At 39.1% G+C, this 15,524-nt stretch overlaps 1 protein-coding gene across 1 annotated transcript in view; it reads right to left on the bottom strand.

Moving 5' to 3' along the window:
* Positions 1–15,524, bottom strand: part of Trmt9b (tRNA methyltransferase 9B (putative)) — a 44,922-nt gene that overhangs the window by 23,760 nt on the left and 5,638 nt on the right. The window contains exon 2 of the mRNA XM_090353762.1: positions 953–1,057. The gene's annotated coding sequence lies outside the window, so the exon portion shown is untranslated. The remainder of the gene's footprint in view (positions 1–952; positions 1,058–15,524) is intronic.

Raw genomic sequence — 15,524 nt, 5'->3', positions numbered from 1 at the left:
TATTATATTGCTGAAGACAGAGCATCATTCAATGGGTGACCGAAAAGCAAAGGTACCAATGAGTTATTTCTTCAACTCCCTCTTCCACATAGTAATATTTTGATCTAAAAAAGCTGTTCCTCAACTCTTTGGTCATAAATTGTGAACACAATTATGAAACCAGTTGGCACTCAGAGAAATGCAGGGCTAAAACTGAGTTCCCCTGGCTATGTTTTTTGTGTGTTTTATTTTTCCATTCTTTAGTAGAGGCCTATTATAGACATACCCAAGGCAATAATGCGGTATTTTTATATACTAAAACACACACCTTATAAATTGTTCTTTTGTGAATGCAATGTAGGACACAATATTTTTAGAAGACAGTATATAAAACTCTGCTTTAAGTTTCAAAGATATGCCCAATCTATAATTCCAAGGTAAAATAAAAGTTGATCAGTACTAAGATTTTATTATAAGGTTACATTGTGAAGTAGCTCTTGTAGGAACAAGAAAAGATGGGAAGGGTGAATATGATCAAAGTATGTTATATGCATGTATTAAAATGTCATCATGAAAACTCATTATTTATACCATTATCATACACTAATCTTAAGGACTAGCTAGATTTATATTTTAGTGCCCCTGATACCTTAACATCTACATATAATTCTGAAAAAAAAAACTATTGTTTAAAAATGAACTTCTGCTTGATTTCCCCCCTTTCCCTATCCAAAAAAATGAACTTCTGCCTTAGAAAAGCATGTTATAATACTAAATGCACTTATATGTATTTTACTTATCCTATGCAATGATTTGCAAATAATTGATTTACCTGGTGCAAAGAAAATCCATTTCAACTTTATATTGTCATAAATTACAACTTTTACGAATTGGGATTAATTAGGTTAAGTGAATCATATTGCCCAAAACTCTTCATGTGTTTGGATTGCAGAAATAGCTGAAAGCTACTAACCTGAGTCATCTTGTGCTTACAAGAAAATTACTTCTTGTCTTTGTAAATCATGGCAGCTTCCACCCTCAGAGAGCGACAGTTGTTTCTCATGACTCGTAGTGTGTACTGTAAATGAAAATTGGGAGTGAAATCAAATAACACCATTCTTCACATGCTGAATACTCTGTAGGAGTCTCTGAAGGGAACTCAGGGCCCAGGAGAAAATAAAAACAAATACTAAATGTCATGTTACATAAAAAAGATACTAAACCTGTCCCACAGCCAGGTGATCTCCTGACCTACACATAAATTACCCAAAAAGGAAGGACTACAAGAATAGTTAAGATGTGTAATGTACCAGAATTCCAAGAGTGGTTTATAAATCAAATCTTACGATTTCAGGAAAACACACAATTCTTTCTTCTTAAGTTATACTGAATGGTTTTCACCTTATTTCTGGGGAAATTATAAATATAGAAAGCAAGCACTGAATCAAGTGGCTTAATTAAATGTATAAACTAATTGACGATAATATTACTAAATTAAGTTAAAGCATTTTGGTATAGGTGGGCTCTTTGATATTCAGATTATCAGCTTTATATTGGTCACATTTGTTTTGTTTTTTTCATTTTATCATGAAATCCGCTAAAAAAATGTACCTCAAACTTCTAGAGCAGGGTAAGAAAGGGACTTTCCAAGGAGTTGACAACTAAACTGAATCACTGCTAAAAATGGTGATATCAGGCACAAGGAACAGCATATACAAAAGGAAGAAATGAAATCAATGATGACCTCTTTAATGAGCTTCACATAAATTACTAATCATAATAATTACTATGGTCCAGGTCCTGATGGAAGCATTAACATATAGATGAACTTTTCCAAAGATTGTATGAAAAAAGAACTACCTCCCATTTTGCAGATAAGAAAGCAGAGACCCAGAGAACATAATAACTTTGCTCAGTGACCACACCTGGTAAATGGTAGAGCCTGGATCTGAACACCTTGACTCCAGAGTTCACAGCCCTCCCTCTCCAACTGATGGGGAGGAAAAGAGGGAGATAGCAAAAGAAAAGTCTGCAGTACCAGTGGCACTCAGTTAACACAGTCCTGGTTTACCATGCCAAGGTGCCCAGTACTTCTTTTGAATATAATGGGAATCCACTGAATTGTTTGAACCATAAGCAATGGCAAAGAAGGATTGGGTTTTAGAAATCACCTCTGGCAATAGCACAGATGAGCATTGCCTGGATGAGCGTAAGAAGCAGAGAAACACATCAGACAAACAATGAAATCAAGGGTCCTGAGGAGGGACCCAGCACAAGGGCCAGTAAGGAGATTTAACCAAATTGATAGCAGGTGGGGACCAACCATGAAGAATTTAGGAAACAAATAGGCTGAAGATGAGGCTGTGATAACAAGAGGGTAACAGTAACCATACCCCCACCACACTAAAGTAAGGTAGAAGACAGAAAGCGCAAGCTAAACAGATGAAAATTTTGGTAGGCATCATGGCAAAACTGGCTCATGACTGTAATCCAGGAGGCTGAAATCTGAGGACCAAGGTTCAAAAGTCTGTGAGACTCTTATGTCCAATTAATTGCCAAAAAGTCAGAGTGGAGCTGTGGCTCAAGTGATAGTACACCAGACTTGAGCACAAAAATCAAGGACAGTGCATCTCTAAAGAGCTCGTCATCTTTATTTGGTATTGTGGTTTATGTATTCAATAAGCATGTAAGGGAGAACTAGGTGGAGAAAGGGAAAGAAAGGTGAAAGCAATAATGATAGGACTGACCACCACAGAGAACACAGAGGAGGCAAAGGCTCAGGTTTGGACATGTTGTTTCTGTAGTATCTGAAGGACACATAAGTAACAGAGACACGAAGACCCTGAGAACAGACTGGATCAGAGATCACACAAAAATCACCATTGCCCTAGTACTAGGTGGTTGTGCTATCACAGTTAAATTGGATTCAACTATTGGCTGTGGCACCCCACAACGTTCATCCAGTGGAAACTGTAAGAAGAGCACAAGATGGGGGGAATGAAAATCTCCACTCTCTAGACTCCAGGCTAATAGAGAGAAATACAGATGAAAAGCAGAAATGTAATGGAGAGAAAGTATGGACAGAAAAGTGCAGATGGCAAGCAATATTCCCTTGGCAGTTTGGAGTGACACTTTGTGACTCCTAAATAATGAGACAAGTAAAACAGGCCCATTAATATTCTCCATTCTACACAGGACTGCTTAATGATCTGCCAGGGAGATTAGAGTGGAAATAAGCAGGAAGAGAACAACTGGCATTCTTAATTGAAATCCTATGAGCAAAACAAACTTGGAGCTTCAAAACAACAGGGCAGGGAGAGAAGAGTGTATTCTATGGGCCTCAGAGGGACTGTCTGCATGTATAAACAACATGTGGAAAGAAAGTAGACGATGAAGGGGAGATTTAACACTTAAGGGAGAGAGACTTAATACTCCCTAAGATCAGTTTGCTTTCTCTGAAAAATTTCACAAATGTATTGCACTTAGGAGAAGGATGGATATGATACCATGTGGATGGGAAACTCTGTGTGTGAGTGTGTGTGTGTGTGTGTGTGTGTGAAAACAAAATCCTCAATGGATTATTGATGTCTCAGGACCCTCCACAGGCCATAACTAGGCCATCTTTGTTGTCACTATAATGCATGTGAATCCTGTAGTACAGAGAATGTAAAAAAAAAGAACATGACAATCAAATATGAGATTTCAGGAAATAAAAATACAGCACCTGGCTTCCCCCAGGCATCCGCTGCTGGTGTCAATTTAACAAAACTAGCTCTCAGTCTGTGATGAGACAAAAAGGAATAGGATCCCTAAACAGCTGCTTGCAAGGAGAGCACCTGACATTCTGAAAGGCAATATCAGAGAAGGAGCAACCCATTCATTATCCCTCCCCTCTCCTCTCAGGAAGAACAGGGTGAGGAATCTCCCAGTCATTGTACCAGCTGTTCCACAAAGGGCCATTTAGTAAAGGTCACTGCGCTCAACAAAATTATAACTTGAGTAATGATTTACTAAGGAAGGAATTATGGAGGAAATGTGAAGATGAATTACATATTAGTGTCTTTCATAAAATACATGTGTGTTGCGGCTCACACCTATAGTCCTAGCTACTCAGGAGGCTGAAAAATGAGGCTCAAGGTTTTAAGCCAGCCTCACTGGACAAAGCCAAGAGCTTCTTTTTATTTGGGGGAGGGGTCATGGGGCTTGAACTCGACTGGGCACTGTTCCTGAGCTCTTCTGCTCAAGGCTATAGCCCTACCTTTGAGCCAAGCCCCACTTCCCATTTTCTAGAGGTTAATTGGAGATAAGGGTCTCAGATTCTTTTGTGCCTGGGCTGGCTTTGAACCTTGATCCTCAGATCTCAGCCGCCTGAGTAGCTAGGATTACTGGCGTGAGCCAGCATGCTCTGCCCCAAGAGATTCTTATCTCTGATTAAGTAAAACAACAACAAAAAAACCCACTAGAAGTAGAGGTATGGCTCAAGTGGTAGATCATCAACCTTGAACAAAAAAGCCAAGTAAGAGCCTGAGGCTCTGAGTAGCCCCAGTATCGGCATGAGATATATAAATAAATGTGAATAAGGTAAGTAATACACATACATTCACATTTATAGTTAGCGACCCCAAGATAGGCACTGCAGAGATTTGTTGTTGAAAGGAGTAGTCTGATGATGTATTTGGGTTTCAGGAAGAGTCCATGTGTGTACATAGTATAAATCTGGAAAAGTCCAGTATATCATCCTATGGTGTTATTGTATGAGCATTCCTCTTGTGTGTCTCTCCATCTTCTAGTTACTTCCTCAGCCTGAGGTCTTGTTCTTACTCTTGCCCATTTTACAATATAGAAAAAAAAAACCCTCAGGGGTGCAGAATAAGAGAGAATCAAGAACCAAGAGTGTAGCCCAGTGGTAGAGTGCTTGCCTAACATGCTTGAAGCTCTGGGTTCAATCCCTTGGTATAACATATAAAGAAAAAAAACTGGATGCTGCTGAGGCTCAAGTGGTAGAGATCTAACCTTGAGAAAGCTCAAGCACAGTGCGCAGGCCGGCCCTGAGTTCATGCCCCAGGACAAGAGAGAGAGAGAGGGGAAGGGGGAGAGAGGGAGAGGAGGGATAGGAGAGGGGGGAGAGGGAGGGTGAGGGAGAGGAAGGGAGGGAGGGAGGGAGAGGGGATAGCTTTCTTCACCTTCATTTGAAAGGTAAGATAAATGAATGACAATAGATGATAGATAGACGATAGATATCTAGATAAATAATATCTAGACAGATAGAATCAAATAAGATAAATAAATGTAGGTGGTATAAAGTCTGTTGCAATTGCACAAAGGGACAAGTTAGAAGGCCATGATTTCAAAGAAGAACCTTTTTAAAACTGAATGAAAACTGATTACACAAGCCAGGCACGGTGGCCCACATCTGTAATCCTAGCTACTCAGGAGGCTGAGATCTGAGAATCAAGGTACAAAGCCAGCCAGGGCACTAAAGACTTAAGACTCCTATCTCCAATTAATCACTAGAAAGCTAGAAGTGGTGCTGTGGCTCAAGGGGTAGGGTAGTAGCCTTGAGCTGAATAGCTCAGGGACAATGCCCAGGCCCTAGGGTATGGAGGTAGCCTTGAGATGACGAGCTCAGGGCCAGTGCCCAGGCCCAGAGTTCAAGCCCCATGACCTCCCCGCACACACACAAAAAATTGATCACATCGTCAAGTGCCAGTAACTCAGTCAAGTGCTGTAATGCGAGCTACTTAGGAGGCTAAGATAGAAGGATCTCAGTTCAAGCCCAGCCCAGGGAACAAAAGTCTGTGAGACTCTAATCTCCAATTAACCATCAAAAAAACTAGAAGTGGTACTGTGGCTCAAGTGATGGAGTGCTAGCCTTGAGCTGAAGAGCTCGGGGGCAGCACCCAGGCCCAGAGTTCAAGCACCACAACTGACAAGAAAAAAAAAAAACAAAAACAACAACTGACCACTTAAGTGTTTTCATTAAAATAGTGTCACAAAACCATATAAGAATAAAGAAGTAAGGCTAGGGAAAAGTATTACCGTCTTCTTCACAGCTGAGGCCCTGATGGTTCCTCTTCTGCCTGGGCATCCTAAAGATTCTCCCTTACCCTTCAATAATCCCCAAGTATCTTGGTATGCCACAGAAACACCCCCATGACCTCACACCAGCCAGTTTCAGATCATGGGAATACTGGCCCCCTAACAGGAGACAATGCTGTTACCAGATACCTGTCTCTCCCGTCAGCCTCTCCCTCCTGCTCACAGGTTTGTGGTGAGGGTGGAGACTCAAAAAACACTTCTGTGCCAGGTGACTCTGCCACAAGCGATAGGGAGCCTAGAGGGCAAAAGGCCCAGAAGGGACCAGCTCCTTTCTGTAAGTTTCCTGTTCCTGCCAGTTGCCCAGCAACAGCCTTTCCTTGTAGAAGTGCTTGATTCCAGAAGTATTTGATGAGCTTTCCACGTTTTGCTTTTGCTTTCTCAGAATCAACCTCTTTGCTTCCTTAGGAGGCCTGGCATCAGTCAAGCAGGATCCTTCCCAAGTGATCTATGTCCTGGCCCACAGGATCCACATTCTAAGATCTGCAGGCAGAGCACCAGTGGGCCAGGACACCTCCCTGGAGAGTTCTGGGTCATGATTCATGATGTCCTTCCAGTGTTTCCAATGACTTTCCTGCCATCCTCTGAGTTCTGGTAAGTCCAGCTGCTTCCTGCAGTTGCTCTTGCTTTCCAGTTTATGAATGTCTTCCCCTCTACTAAAGTCCACAAATATCTGTTTAACCAATTCCTTGTATTAAATTCTCTCTGCTTGTATAACTTGTGTGGATTCTGTGTCCCTGAATAAGCCCTGTGTACTGCTACATGAAAAATGAAAGCAAAAAAGAGTTTTGCTTCAATATTATATATTCATATACAGTATGAGTCCCACCAAAACCCCTTTAATAACAGGGAAAAGAGGGAGTGGGAAATATGAAGGCATTGTCCAGACTTGTTTGCATGCGTCAAGTTAGCACAATGAACTTCCTCATGCTATCAAAATAAAAATAAAGGAAAAAAGAAGTTCTGCTCCAACATCCTGCAAGTTACTTACTTCTTGTGTCTTTCAACCAGTCCATGAGCAACCATGATATTTAGTATCCTGCTAAATAGACATAGATATAAATATAGATATATATCTACATATATATCAGTCCAGCATATTGAACACAGCTTGACCATAGCAAATGCTCAATCATATTCACAGATAAATAAATAGTAAATGTTTAAAAATTATTATTATGAAAGTATGTTTACATGTGTAAATATACATAGCAGAATAATAAGTAGCTGAACTGTGTAAAATCATTCAAAATATCTTAGCAATAGCCATTTTCTGCTCATTTTTTCTCCTTTTTTGTTGAATAATTTTTTCAGTGGGGATTTCTTTGTACTTTTCTTTTTTATTAACGTCTGTTATCCATGAGATACACTGTCAATCAATCAAATACTTTTTGCATCTTGACCACATACTGGTGATTCTTCTAGATGCTCCAATAGGTTCATCCTAAATTAGCTAATAAACTATTTGAGAATAAGCACACACCTACATGCAGACATACAAGCATACATAATCACAAATTTTCAAAAGTATAACTCACAGCATTTCAGTATAATTGAAAGCTATTATGCTGGGAAGATACAGTTTTGGTAAGCCCAGGTCTGTTGCTTATTTGCAGTATGATACTAGGAACGTTATCTAGCTTCTCTAACTTATCTGCTACTTCACTCTTCTTACAAGTAAAGAAATATAAGTAATTTCTTAAGTGACCATTCATGTGTGTGTGGGGGTGGTAGTACTGGGCTTGAATTTAGGGCCTTTTATTTTCATTCATTTCTCTGATTTACTTTGCTCAAGGCTAGAATTCTACCACTTGAATCACACCTCCAACTTCTGGTATGGGAGATAAAAGTCTATTGGTTTGCCAGTGTAGGCTAGCTTTGAACCATAACCTCAGATCTTAGCCTGGTAGCTTGGATTACAGGTGTGAGCTAACAGTGCCTGCCTCCTTCTTCTCTTTAAACTTGAAGTCTTCATGTTCTTTAACATCCCATGAGTACAAAACAACTTACAAACTTCAATTCATCACCTTACAATCCCCAAGTCTATTCCTCCACACAGAGCCAGAGGCTGGGAACAGGTAAAGCAAAGTGACTGACAGTAGGTAAGCAGTCCAATTAAAAAAGAAAAAGGGGGGGAAAAAAGCTTCTATGCCAATTCTTATTTCCACTGGTAAAAGAAAGCATAATTTTCTGCATCAAAAAATTTTAAACCTGTCTGGATATTAGTAAGATCATAATCGGTAGAGCGGTATCAATAGTGACAGCTGCATTAACCATCAACCATCAGGTTGACACATAAAAGGATCAGACAGGCAGGAGGCAGCTGCCCAAGGTCCTAGCCCATACTCCCTAAGGGGACCTCTGAAGCCAAGGCTAGGCCAGGAACGTGAACTGAAACCAAGGGATGGTAAGAAATGAACTGCAATTGCCAGAACACATTGCAATGGAGAAAAAACTATAAAATAAGTCTGCCACGGGCTGAGGATATATCACAGTGGTAGAGCCCTTGCCTAGCAGGTAGGAGGCCCCAGGATCAATTCCAAGCAAGAAAGGAAGGGAAGGAAGAAATGAGGAAGAGAGGCAGTCTTAGAAATAAAGAGTGACAAGAGCTTTATCTTGAGGGATTGGTGTCCTTAATGTACTATGTTATTTCTCTTCTCCTTTGTTGCCCTTTGGTTAATCTCATATTGTTGCTGTATCTGGCTTTGTTACCTGGTATATTGTATGTATGTTTATTTGTTTCTTTGAAATAGGAAAGGGAAGGGGGAAACAAGATGATTGGGAGGGGGTAAGAAGAGGGAAATGGGGACAAAAACATAAGAAGGGGTATCAATGTGTGAGAGGTAATGCACATACCATTTGATGAATGTAACTGAACTCCTCTGTACATTACCTCGATAATAAAAAATAAAATAAAATAAAAAAGAAATAAAGAGTGAAAACAAAAGAAAACTAAGCTTCCCTAAAAACCAGATCCCAGAACCAAAGTTGAAGGATAGATTTAATGACAGCAAGAATGCACAACGCTGATCCGTTTCACAAAAACAGTCATCTAGGAAGTTAACAAGGTTAAGTTCGCTCTCTTCATAGAACTGGATTTAGAGAGAAGAAAAATGAAGTGATATTGAAGATATTGTGAAGGGGCTGCATTTAGGAAAGGGATTCTGAGCATCGCAAGGGAACCATGGATCTCAAGTGATTTCCTCTCTCTTTAAGTGGATGCAGAGAGGCTAGGTGTAGACTTAAGAGGTCATGCATTTACCTAGCATACATGAGGCCCTGGGTACAAATCCTAATGCTGCAAAAATATGAAGTTAAATGTGTAAACAAAACATAGGAAGATGGGCTTACAAGCCTATGTAAGTAAAAACGTAGGCAGTACTGTTCCATAATTCAGGCTAAAATTCCAGGAACCATTAAGAGAGAAGTACTTTACAATGAGCTCTCCAGTATTCTGAGATTAACCAACCCCAGATGAAAAATATTTGAAAAGTACTTTTATTCTTGCCATTGTTCCCTAAACAATAGATAGCATCAACAGCTATTTACATTATATGAGGTGTTAGAAATAATGTTAAGATGATTTAGAATATATGGGAACATGCTCAGTGGTTATAGGCAAAAGCAATGCCACATTTTTGTTGTTGTTCAGTCACAGGGCTTGAACTCAGGGCCTGGGTGCTGTCTCTGAGCTCCTTTGTTCTCAAGGTTGGGACTCTGTGTGGAAGCTATACAATAGAATTCACAAGAGACTTGAGGTTTCATGGTTAAGTCCTGGCTCTGCCATCATTTATTGCCATTATGGGACTGATAAACATTCCTGCAATATTCAGTGACTTTTTTCTGGGTGTCCTGGGGCTTGCGAGCAGGGCCTGGGCTGTTGCTGAGTTTCTTTGTGTCTGAGGCTAGCGCACTCTACCACAGTACCACTCCCAGCTTTTTCTGAGTTTATTGGAGAAAAGAGTCTCACAGACTTTTCTGCGTAGGCTGGCTTTGAGCCACAATCCTCAGATCTAGCTTCCAGAGAAGCCAGGATTACAGGTTTGAGCCACCAGTGCCTGGCTCAGTGAGTTTTTACTTGGCTTTCATCTGTTTTGAGGGTAGTATCTTAGTATCTGCACGGGGTTCATTCCAACACCCCACCCCACCTTTGGATATCAAAATCTACAGGATGCTCAAGTCCTTTATATAATGTGAATGTTCTTCTATATACTTTAATTATCACCAGAATACTTACAATACCTAATATAATATAAATGTTATATCAACAGTTGTTATACCATTTTGCTTAGAAAATAATTGTAACAGATAATTACACTGCTTTTGCTGAAAAGTACTACCTACTAGTGGTCCCTTGAATTAAATAAAAGCAAGAACTATTGGCATTCATACTTACAGTTTATGTCTCTTTGCTCTGAGCCTTTCACCTTGTAGCTACTATGGAATCTGGGAAGGATGACACTTATTGATGACAGTTTTTCAAAGAGAAATGGAAAAACCTCACCCCCTGCCCCTGCAAAGAGTTGGGGGATCCAGCAGAGCTAAGCAGGACAGAGTACCCACCATACCACATACCAAAACCTGTCCAGACTGGTTTCCTTAGTGAAGACAAGGCTAATAATTTCTTTAGAAGTCCTCCTCAAACTAGGACTGAGATAAAGACCAACCAGGTCATACCATGGCTGGGACTATTTATACATACCTTTTACTCCACCCCATTTCTTTGTCTATTTTAACTGAAAGCTCACAAGTGTCCCATGAAAATGGCTGAAGCTGGGCTGAAATGCTTTCTTTCTGAAACAGCCCTTATTTCTTAACATATCTTTATCAGCATTGACCATTATATTTGGTATGTTGGAACAAACAGAAATACCTAAACATGTGAAACCCTGGAGCTTGGGTCTGAGACCTAACACTCTAGTTTTGTAATGATAAAGAAAAAGCTCCACACATGTTTGGGACAGGCAAATTCTTTTCATATACTTTTGGTGCTTGATTGATTGCATATATGGATACAGACACCTTGGATACCGAAAGACAACTGGAGTTCTCCATCTTCATTCAGTTCTGCCTTGTTGTCAGCTGTCGATTCTTGCTTTTCATGCTGTGTTGGGTGAGCGCCTTTACTACTTAACCTTTGTCTGCCTGGAGGTCAAGCCACATAACTGCATCCGTTGGAATCCTCTCTGAGCTATAAAGTAAAAGACTTTGAAGTGAGCAGAGATGTCACCTTTGGTGGTACCTGACTGCTTGCAAACTTCCTTTACTCTGGATTGTGACTGGGATGCAGGGACAGACTGGCCGCATCTGTGACCTCTGTAAGGTCCTTGCTTGGTTGGTTCTCTGATGCCCAGCTTTCCAGGCTCTCAGGATTCCAGTGTTCTCACTCACTTCCACACTCCTTCTCCCCTCATATCCAGCCCATTCTAAGCTGATCTTTTACTTGACTCTATTGTCTGCAGCAATCAAAACTTAGTTCGTACCTGTGAAGACCAATGTGATGGCATGCTCTGAATGTTTACATCACAGGGAGAGGCTTTCATTCTGAGTAAATGCCCACAGTTATGTAAGCTGCACAGACTAGGAAAGATGCCAGTTGAAAGAATGGGCCTCATTTGCAGGCAGCTTGCATTGTGTTTTATAAGAATGTGTTTGACATTTTAAGCTTTCCTGTGACTGTAAATTGCACTTCTCCCAGCAGCAGGAGTTATTAAGTATGTGCTCAGAATAAACCAGACTGTTTTGGAAAGTTTAATGCTTTTTTTTTCTTTTTCCATGCTCCATCTTATGATTGTATTTATTTCTTCTAAGAGAAACCTGTGTACAGTTTATTACTTCAAATTTAAAATGACATTTTTTTTTTCAGTCGTAGGACTTGGACTCTGTGCCTGGGCGCCATCCTTGAGCTCTTCAATTCAAAGCTACCCGACCTACCCCTTGAGCCACAGCACCACTTCCGGTTTTCTAGTGGTTAATTGGAGATAAGAGTCTCATAGTCTTCAGTGTCTGGGTTAGCTCTGATCCTGGATCCTCAGATCTCAGCCTCCTGAATAGCAAGGATTATAGGCATGAGCTACTACGCCTGGCTAAATATCTTATTATTATTTTTTTAACCTGCAATGGCTTCTGTCATAATCTACTTTAAAAACTAAAAATAAATTAAGTAAGAAGACAGAATTCTGGCTCTAAATTAAAAATTAAAAGTGAATAAACATTCAACCTGCAATTCCTGGGGCAGACAGAAATCATTTTGGTACACAGATAAATTCACATCAGCTAGACTATTCTCTGTTTTAATACATGCACAATTGTTTAATTTACTGCAGAGAGAAAGAGAGAGTGGTGTATATAGCTTTCCCATTTACACTTCCCCATCCCCATGCCAATAAAGTGAAGATGTGAAGTAATATTTTTAATGATAGAATAAAATATTTTAAGAATAAAATATTTTAAAGCTAGCTTTAAACTAAAAGAAATAATATGATAATAACTAGGCTTTCAAAGTTTCCTTAGAAATGCCAATGTCCTTCAGCCTTTTAACTTGTTAGAAAATAAGTCATTGTTAGCTTATGTATTAAAAAAAAAACAGAGGTGAAAATAAGCAAATGGAGCTGGATACTGTGGCTCACTAGCTACTCAGGAGGCTGAGATCTGATGAGTATCATGGTTCAAAGCCAGCCTCAGTAGGAAAGTCTGTAATATTCTAATCACTGTAAAATCACTAAAAAGCTGAAAATGGAGTAGTGTAGTGCTAGCCTTGAGTAAAAAGGCTCAGGGGTAGCACCCAGGCTTTGACTTAAAACTTCAGTACTAACACAAAAAGGCCAAAACAAACAAACAAACGAAAAAAGGCAAATGAATCTAAAACCAAAATGGATATCATTGATATAATTTATAAATTATGTAGATTCAGTAAGAATCAATGAGTATGAAAATCAGTAAAAAAAAATGGGAATTAATCAATATATGAAAATTATGTGACCAGTTTCTTTGACACCAAGGACTGTAATCTATGTTTATTAATTCTATGGGTCCATATCTACTTAAATAGAAAAAGGGGTGTTTTACAGGCGTACATTTCTCTTTTTTTGCTGGTATCAGGGCTAAAACTCAGGACTTGAGCACTGTCCTTGGGCATTCTCAAGGTTAGACTTCTACCACTGGAACCACTTCCAGCTTTTTTCTATGTATGTGGTACCAAGGAATCAAACTCGGGCCTTCATGCATGCTAGGCAAGTACTCTATCACTAGGCCAAACTCTGGGACCTCAGGCATATTCTTAACTAAAACAGATGTCACATGAAGTACCCAGTAATTGGTATAAATGTTCCAGTGATTAGTATTTACATACAGTAAATGTCTCCATGTCAAAATTCAATGTTTATTATTCAACAAATCTTCCATTTTCTGCTTTAATGGATGGATCATAATACATGGAGCAGTAAGAATAATTCATAGCCCAAAACTATGGTGCTACAATTTGGTAACTTGACAATATAGTTGGCAAGGTGAGCTTTTGCTGATGGCAAAACACAGTGACATTATGAAGTCAATCTGCTTCAATTCTATCAGTATTAAGATTTGTAGGACCTTCGTGTTTCGAAGATCACTTTCATTCTCATAGGAAAAGGCCATCTATTTTGTGCCAGAATACATCTCACTGAAAATAAAAGCTTCTGTGAGCCCTGCCAATATAATCTTAAAAGCGCATATTTTAACTCATGAAAAAATAGTTTGTAAAATGGATGGACAAACTCTTAGACATGAGATCATCAATTATATTGGCTGAGAGAAAGGTATTTCTAAGTACGTAGTTAAACATTCTGCTCACAACACAAGTGTCTATATAACGGTTTTTAAGGGAATGGTACATGTATGATCTATCCTCTTCCTATGCTTATGCAGCAATCATAATATTCTTTCATAGCAAAATGACAAGAAATAGGGCTGTATTTCAGCCAAATAGATGCTGACTCTGAAGAGCTCCCTACAGAAGAAAGCTGTGTTGAGAATTCAGTCCAGATATGCAGTAGGTAAAGTAATAGGCATAGAGGGACTTGGTACCAAATGGTTTTGAAGCTTTAGGGCTGGTGTTTCCTTTAGTTTGGAGGCCTTTACTTCCATGAATGGATAGGCTAAAGTGAGACTGGATGACATAATGTTCTTGACATTGGCATTATGATACCTATACCTATAGCCAAAGGCAGAATACTTTTCTCTGCCCAAAAAGTCCACTTTCAGATGAAGTTTATCTTCTTTCATCTCAGTTCCAGGGACTCAGTGGAGGGGAGACTTCTGTTCTACTTTTCCTAGGAAGTTCATAGTCTCCTATGAAGATTTTAGAGATCTTGGCCACAGTGATTATTCTGTCATTCAGTCCCCCCCACCCGCACACAAATCAACTCCACCAGAGCTGCTCTACTGGTTCTTTGTATTGCCAAAGTCTGTGTTCATATCTGAAATTTTCCATGCCATCCTTATGACCCAGAAGTATGGTAAATAATGGTATTTGTGACAAAAATACTTTTTTGTGGGGGGGGGGGATATGAAATTTGAGAGTATGTGGTTCTCTTTTCAATGAGCACTTTCTTTAGATTGGCTGTATCAGCTGCTTTGCTATTGTTTTATTTTCTGATGAATTCTGCAAAGGAAGAATGGGACTCCAGCTACCTTGAAGCATTACTATGCTGAAGAATATGATCGAAGGATCTTATAGCAGAAGAGAATGTTTTCTTTCCTCTCTATTTTTCATCTCTTCATATAAAAATTAATGATGTAAATATATATCAAAAGAATTGAAAGCACTGAGAAGTTTAGACAGGAAAACTATGAGTTTGAGGCCCTGAGTACAAACTCACTAAAAAGAAGTGAACAAAAACACCACATAAATTGAAATCAAGGACTTAAAGTGCTACTTGTATGATGTTGAGTGAGACAAGTAGAGACCTAAAGAACAAAAGGCGCATGGTATCCTTAATATGTGGCTATTCAATCCAAAGAGTACAAGAGCGAGGACTCAATAACTGCATACCCAAAGCTATAGACATGGTAATGGAAATATAAACATAACTATATAGACATAAAAACCTATGACTCTATAGACATAATGTTTTATTTCATAAATCAATATGTTTCTATGACATACAAACCCTTAGCCTAATTTTGATTAAGTTCTAAATACTAAGTCCCAGTGATTGTAAATAGAGATTCCCTCATTGAACACTTATTTGTTAAACTTGTCGTTTAAAGTATGATGTAAAAATCAACGTTAATAAATTCTTTAATAATAAAAAAGATAGACAACTAATAAGAAAAAAAAGAGCTACTTGTATGCCTTACTTTATGACAACAATACATACCATGGCCAAAAGATGAAAATCAATGGAATGTGACACCTCAGAATAATTCATAAACAGAAATATGGCATATCCATATATTAAACATGAGCT

The sequence above is a fragment of the Megascapheus bottae genome, chromosome 20, assembly GCF_031878675.1.
Source record: "Megascapheus bottae isolate mThoBot1 chromosome 20, mThoBot2.hap1, whole genome shotgun sequence".
NCBI classification, from domain to species: domain Eukaryota; kingdom Metazoa; phylum Chordata; class Mammalia; order Rodentia; family Geomyidae; genus Megascapheus; species Megascapheus bottae.
The sequence above is the reverse complement of the archived record's forward strand: the minus strand, read 5'-3'. Positions and strand labels throughout refer to the sequence as shown.